We start from the raw sequence: 6832 nt of genomic DNA on the forward strand, positions 1-6832 counted from the left end.
GTGCCGCCCCCTCCCCCCGCGGGGCGGTCGCCTCGGGGGGTCCCTCTTCCCTTACCCTTTCCGAGGGGCTGCTGCGGCCAGCCAGTCAGGAACCCCGTGCGCGTCTGTTGACTGCCGCTCAGCTGTCACCCATCCATCAAGAGTCTTCTGGCCACGGGCTCCCAAGTGTCAGTCAACCCGTCAGTCAGCAGGCGGGACGCTGCTTCGCTTAGTTGGTCTGCTCGTTGTTTCGTTCATTCGTTTAGCAAATAACTCCACGCAGCCAGCTTTTATTGCGCCCAGGCTCTGTGCCAAGTCCTCGAGGGGCCAAGTCGAATACCCCGTACTGGCCTTCATGTGATCCATCAACAGATATTTATTGGGTGCCAACCATGTATCAATTCATTCTGCTGGGTCTGCCCTCTGAGCGCTTACATTCTAGAGGAAAAGACTTACAGGTAGCCCAAGCCGACAAATAAGTGAAGGTGCTTGCAGATGCTGCTCAGTTTTATGAAGATGATAACACAAAGTAATGGGACACAGCGTGAGTAGGTGCAGCCTAGTTTCCATGGTGAAGGAAGGCCTGGCAGAGAAGATGACAGCCGACACCTGAAGGATGAGAAGGAGCTGACCACGCAAGAGCAAAGCTCAGGGAACAGTCCATCTGGAGGCAGACATAGAAGTAAATTTAATGGGGCTAGACCAGATTCACGGAGAAGGCAATGGCAACCCACTCCAGTATTCGTGCCTGGAAAATCCCATGGACGGAGGAGCCTGGAAGGCTGCAGTCCATAGGTCGCTAACAGTCGGACACGATTGAGCAACTTCATTTTCACTTTTCACTTTGGCACATCGGAGAAGGAAATGGCAACCCACTCCAGTGTTCTTGCCTGGAGAACCCCAGGAACGGGGGAGCCTGGTGGGTTGCTGTCTATGGGGTCTCACAGAGTCGGACACGACTGAAGCGACTTAGCAGCAGCAGCAGACCAGATTCACAGAGTGAATCTGGGGCTTAGGAGGAGAGAGAAGGGAGAGATGAACTGAACCCCGGGGCACTGGGGAATGCTTTGCCAGGAGTTGATGAGACAGTCTGAAAGAGTGAGCCTGTTACTAGGAGAAAAGACACTCTTTAGAAAGAGAATGACATGAGGCAAGTCCCAACGATGTGAAGGCTTGGAGTGAGCTTGGATCCAGGAGTGAGATGGATGATTCCTGCTTCAGAGTGTTCAGAGAAGAGACTGAAAAACTGCTCTGAGGCTAAACTGTGAAGGGCCTAGCTAAGCCTCCTGGCCACTTACTATGTTCATGAATGAAAATGATCAGTGCAGCTCCAGGCTTTAGAAGCATGCCTGGGCAACAGACACAGTAGACTTCTCAGACCCGTAGTCTCCACAGGGAGCGGAGCTGGCACACCCAAAACCAGTATTCTCAAGATCCTCTGTAGCTGGCCCAATTTCAGGCCGGGATCAAGCGCTGCTCCAGTTTCCCAGGGCCTGCCCAGCCTTACGGGGGAACACCACGCCCTGAATCTATCTTCAAATGGATCAGTTGGCCATTGCCCATACATCTGCTGCTTGCCTGTTCCCCAAGGGGAACCCTTTCATGAGAAAGCCAAATGTACTTTTCGTTCAGAAGCAATCTCTCCTTCCTCCTTCCCCTACTGCTGGCGACCAGGACCAGTTGGGTTCAATGTGTTTCCTGAAGCTCCACTAGTGAGTCTTGGGAGAGGGCCAGATGATAAGATCAGGTTCACCCCAGACATTTGGAGGCAGGACCCCAAGAATATACCAGACCACCAAGGGCCCTACCTCTGACCTTTCACAGAAAGATACCAACCTGCAAATACCTGCTGCTGCTGCTGCTAAGTCGCTTCAGTCATGTCCGACTCTGCGAAACGCCATAGATGGCAGCCCACCAGGCTCCCCCGTCCCTGGGATTCTCCAGCCAAGAACACTGGAGTGGGTTGCCATTTCCTTCTCCAATGCATGAAAGTGAAAAGTGAAAGTGAAGTCGCTCAGTTGTCTCCGATTCTTTGCGACCCCATGGACTGCAGCCCACCAGGCTCCTCTGCCCATGGGATTTTCCAGGCAAGAGTACTGGAGTGGGTTGCCATTGCCTTCTCCCTGCAAATACCTACCCAGCTCTAAATGGTGCTGGATGTGGGGATATAATGGGGAGATGGAAAAGCAAAGAGCCTAAATTTTTGATGTTCATTTAGCCCTTAATACTTTTCCAGATGCTCTTACAGACTGCCAAGCGTACCCTTGAATGTGACACGTAGTCATTTTGAGTCTCCAAAACGTGAAACATTGGGGCCCTGGAAAAGGCTAGAAGCTACTGGCACAAATGGCTTTGGGAGGTGAGGAAGCTCCTTCCCTGGAGAACTGAGAACAAAACAGATCAGACATGTCACTAACAAAACAAAAAGACACACTGCGCCCCTGGGCAGTTCACCTGGGCTTTCATTCCCGGTGAGTCACAGGACGCAAAGCCAAGAGAAAACTCAAGTTTTGGAGGAATGGAACAGGAGGTGCTGATGAAAGAAGGTCAAGGCCTTCCCAGAAGCAAAGGGACCCTTCTGGACCCTGAGAATCCTGGGCCCTGGATTCCACTGAAAGAAAGGGGCGAGAAGGGTTCTGGGAGAAAGTATGGGGTGAGAAATGAGAAGAAAGGTTTCCTTCTCTTCCATGTAAACTAGAGGCCCCTCCAAGTGTCTCTTGGGAAAACACCTGAACGCGAACCATTATAGGAAGCCAAATAGCACTGGGCAGGGCCAGAGGACACCCAGGCCATGGAAGCCTGTGTATGTGGTCCCAGCAGATAGAGTGTGCGCCCAGAAACTGGTAGCTGGAGTATGTCAGGCTAAGGTTGCCCAGATGGAGAAGGCACCTCCAGGTGCCGGTCAGGACTGCTGCAGGCTTGAAGCCTCCCGGAGAAGGCCAGGCCAGAGTAAATCTCAAGTCTGTGCATCAGCTGGAGGCTGCCCAGCCTGGGGCACCTGGGGAGTCACTTTCAGTCCTTCTGCCAGCAGCACTCAGCTCCAAGCTGGAGCGGTCCCAGGTGGTATCCGTGGCACCTCTGGGCCTCAGCCGGGGAGTCAGGTGTGCCTGGCAGGAGACACAGGCACTGGCTCCCCACAGGAGGGGTGCCCGGCTCCCCACACCCCACCCTCCACCGCTGCACAGGTGAGAGGGCCACAGCTTGTGAAATTTATATTGAAAGAGGCAAGGGAAGTTCCTCTAATTATCACCACAGTAATTATAGGGTTGCTCCTCCTACCCAGTGTGTTCAAAAGAGACTTGGTGAGTCTCCCCATGACGCGTCACCCGCCTCAGGTGCAGACTCCAGGGAGCAGGCGTTGCCAGGTTTGACTGGGCTGCGTAGGCGCTGCTTCTGAGAGGGTTAAGGGCTCAGGTCTGACCAGTCCCTGCCTGCCTCTCCAGCCCACTTATCACCTTATCACCTCTTTCCAACACTCCCTTCCAATACACACACACACACACACACACACACACACAGAGTGAACCGCTTGCAGCTTCCAATGGGCTGTGCTTTCTGCTTCTTAACAGCTGCTCGTAAACTTGAGGTTTGGTTTCTATCTCCCTGGGATTCCCTGGTGGCTCAGTGGTAACGAATCCGCCTGCGCATGCAGGAGACACAGGTTCAATCCCTGGATCCCATGGAGGAGGAAATGGCAATCCACTTCAGGATTTTTGCCTGGAGAATCCTACAGACAAAGGAGCCTGGAAGCTGCAGTCGTGGGGTTGTAAGAGTCAGAAATGACTAAGTTCTATGTCCCCTCCTTCAGAAAGTCTCACTTGAGCAAATCCAGGCTGAGTTAAACACTCCTCTCCCGCATTCCCGCAGACCCCTGAGTTGCCCCCGTGTCCTTTAACTTAGCACAGTGAACTGTCACTGCCTGTTGACTTGTCATCCTCTCCCTTGGGCTGTGCACGCCTTATGGGAAGGGACTGTGGCCAGTTTCACCTTCAGATCCCGGTGCAGAACTCAGCGCAAAGAAGCTCAAAGTTCATGGAATGAATGCTTGAGTGAGCGAAAAGGCAAACCAGGTTTCAAAACAACTGGTTCTACCTGATAGTCCCATGACTCCCATGATCTCGAATTCAGCATCCCTCCCTGTTCCCCACGACCTCCTCTTTGACTGAGAAAGAGAAGCCTTAAGGGAAGAGAAATCTCTCTTAGGGACATGGGTAAGACAGAGGATTGGAGGGAAGGGACATCATGCTGATCTTATTAGGTGTCAGGTCACTTTCAGTCTTTGATCATGAGTTCCTTTAAAAAAATTTTTTTTAACTTTTTAAGACCAATTTTAGGTTTACAGAAAAATTGATGGGAAAGTTCAGAGTTCCCACACACCCCTTCTTCCCCAACAAGTTTTCCCTTATGATTTATATCTTGCATTAGCGTGGTACATTCAGTACAGATGATGAACCACTAATGGTACATCCTTATTAACTAAAGTCCGTAGTTTACATTAGGGTTCACTCTCAGTGTTGTAGATTCTGTTTTGACAAATGTATAATATGTATTCACCATTATAGAGAATACTTTCATTGCCCTAAAATTCCCTTGTGTTCATCCTTCTCTCCCTCTCTCCCACCTTCCCACTCCCCCCGCCCCCCACTCACTAAATCCTTGGCAACCACCAATCTTTTCATTGTCTCCATAGACTTGCCTTTTCTAGAATGTCATATAGTTGGAATCATACAGTATGTAAACTTTTCAGTTGGGCCTTTTTTTTTCTTTCCAACTAGCAATATGCTAAGTCTTCTCTGTCTTTTCATGGTTTGATAACTTTTCTTTTTTTAATCACTGAATTATATTCCGTTGTATGAATGTACCAGAGTTTGCTTATCCATTCACCTACTGAAGGATATCTAGGATGCTTTCAGGTTTTGGCAAGTGTGAATAAAATAGAATAAATATCCTTGTGCAGGTTTTTGGAATACCATGGGATTTTTAGATGTGTGCTGTTTAATTTCTAAATATGTGGGGCTTTCCTAGCTATCCTATGGTTATTAATTGCTGATTTAATTCTGCTGTGGTCAAAGCACATCCTCTGTAAGGCTTCAACCTTCTGGGATTTGTTAAAGCTTGTTTATGGCTCAGCCTTTGACTTATTTTGGTGAATATTCACAGAGATTTTGGAATCTATACATTTTTATGTTCAATTAATTTATGGCAAAAGAGGCAAGAATATACATGATGAAAAAAACAGTTTCTTCAATCAGTGGTTCTGGAAAAACTGCACAGTTACATGATATTAGAACATTTTGTCACATAACATACAAAAATAAAGTCAAAGTGGTTAATGCTTAAATACAAGACTGGAAACCATAAAACTCCTAGAGGAAAATATAGGCAGGACATTCTTTGACATAAATTGTAGTTATATATATATATATATATCTCCTAAGATAAAGGAGACCTAGGCAAAAATAAGTCAAATGGGATCTAATTAAACTTAAAAGCTTTTGGACAGCAAAGGAAACCATTGACAATACAAAAAGACAACCAACTGGATGGGAGAAAATATTTGCAAATGATATGACCAGTGAGGGATTAATATCCAAAATGTATAAACAGCTTATACAATAATATCAGAAAAACCCAATCCAATTAAAAATGGACTAAAGACTCAAATGATATTTTTCCAAAGAAGACATAAAGATGTTAAACACATCCATGCAGAGATCCTTAATGTCACTATTATCATTCATGTGCATGCTCAGTTGCTAAGCTGTGTCCACCTCTTTGCGACTCCATGGACTATATAGCTCGCCAGGCTCCTCTGTCTATGGGATTTTCCAGGCAAGAATACTGGAGAGGGTTGCCATTTATTTCCCCATGAATCTATAAATGTATCTATTAAATTTGAGAAATCATCAGGAACTATATCTTCAAATATTTTTCTTTTGGTCGCACCCCATGGCTTTCAGGATCTCAATTCTCTGACCAGGGATTGAACCCAGGCCACAGAAGTGAAAGCTTGGAGTCCTAACCACTAGGTCACCAGGGGACTCCCTCTCTCTGAATATTTTTATGCCCCATTCTTTTTTCTTTTTCTAAAATTTGAATGACATGTGGTATGTAGATCTTTGAATGTTGTCCCACAGGTCCATGAAACTCTGTATAATTTTTTCCAGTGACTTCTTTTTCTCCCTGGTCTTAAGGGTGAATAATTTGTGTTGATCTATCTGCAGATTCACTCTTTCCTTTGTCATGTTCATTCTGCTACTGAACCTATCAAGTTAATTCTTCATTTCAGTTACTGTACTTTTTACTTCTGGAATTTCCATTTGATTTTGTTTTAATAGTTCCAGTTCTCTGCTGAAGTTCCTCATCTGTTCCTTCATTATGACTATATTTGGGGGGGGCGGAGTTTGAAAATATTTATGAGTTGCTTTAAAGTTCTTGATGCTAATTCTGACATCTGGGTCATCACTTTTTCTCTTTGAGATTGAGTCCGTTTTCTATTTCTTCCTATGTCTAGCACTTGATTTTTGTGTGCTGGTTATTGTACAGACCCTGGATTCTGTTGTTTCTCTCAAGACTGCTAATTTTATTCTCTGGTTAAGAGACAGTCATTCAGGTGGTGCAGCAGTAAAAGAATTCACCTGCCAATTCAGGAAATGCAAGAGATGCGGGTTTGATCCCACTGTCTAGAAGTTCCCCTGGAGGAGGAAATGGCAACACATTCCAGTTATTCGTGCCTGGAAAATTGCATGAACAGAAGAGCCTGGCAGGCTACAATCCATGAGGTCACTAAGAGTCAGACACGACTGAGGCCACACACACAAAAATATTCTGATGAAACTACTTGGCCATTGCC

Source organism: Bison bison, unplaced genomic scaffold (genome assembly GCF_000754665.1).
Source record: "Bison bison bison isolate TAMUID 2011002044 unplaced genomic scaffold, Bison_UMD1.0 scf7180017864495, whole genome shotgun sequence".
NCBI lineage: Eukaryota > Metazoa > Chordata > Mammalia > Artiodactyla > Bovidae > Bison > Bison bison.